The sequence below is a fragment of the Oryzias melastigma genome, linkage group LG4, assembly GCF_002922805.2.
Source record: "Oryzias melastigma strain HK-1 linkage group LG4, ASM292280v2, whole genome shotgun sequence".
Classification (NCBI taxonomy): Eukaryota; Metazoa; Chordata; class Actinopteri; order Beloniformes; family Adrianichthyidae; genus Oryzias; species Oryzias melastigma.
Window position 1 is genome coordinate 7,624,631 of NC_050515.1, and position 863 is coordinate 7,625,493.

The 863-nt window shown below is 27.6% G+C and overlaps 1 protein-coding gene across 1 annotated transcript in view; it reads left to right on the forward strand.

The window, feature by feature from the left end:
• The window catches only part of fbn2b (fibrillin 2b), a gene marked incomplete in the record, with an annotated part of 93,244 nt that overhangs the window by 86,189 nt on the left and 6,192 nt on the right, over nt 1–863 (forward strand).

Below are 863 nucleotides of genomic sequence, written 5' to 3' on the forward strand. Positions count from 1 at the left end.
CGCAGAGGAACATTTATGTCATTGACACTTTAGGTGGTCAAAATCTTCTTTTTTTTTTTGCTACTTTTATAATCTGAAAGCAAAAGAGCAAAAACGATTAAATCATCAGTTATTAGCTTGAATATAATAAAAATTAAATACAAAAGATGTGTATTTTTTTACAATACTGTTAAGAAAACTGTTGCTTTTCACTATTTTAGAGAGCAGTAAAAATACCACATTTACATCAGGACCCAAAAATATTTTCTATAGAGTTGTGCTTAAGTCAAATAAATATTTTTCTTCATAAATTACTGTTTTAAGCATTTTATCTGACATTTTTTCATTTAAAAATAGGTTCTTAATGTGTTTTTATTTCTGAATTCGTTGAGTGCATGTCATGTATGACTGGATATCTCAGGCAAACTGACAATACGATGTTATTCACGATACCGATAGTATCACAATATTGCAATAATCAATATATTACCTTGTTTTGCCCTGAAACCTTTTTTAGAACAGTTTAAAACACAATATATTAATATAATGTCGTTTGCAACAGTAAAATTAAAAATTATTAATACGAACATGTCTTTGTAAGAAGACACACTTTAAGCTACCAAATAAACAAAGCTTCATTTAAGAACTTAAATATAAAATAGTCACCTCGCTTTTTGTAAAATGAATTTGGTCACTGAAAATGCTATTGCTGTTAGAAGAAGATGCTGAAATTAATAGATGAAAACTCTGTAGCTGATAGCCAGCTAAAATATTAGCTAAAAGCTAAATTAGCCTAAAAAAACTGAGGTTAGTCTAAACAGCTAGCATGTAGCTGAAAAATAGCTATAACTTCAAAATATTTAAAAAACTGAAAAATTAGTCTA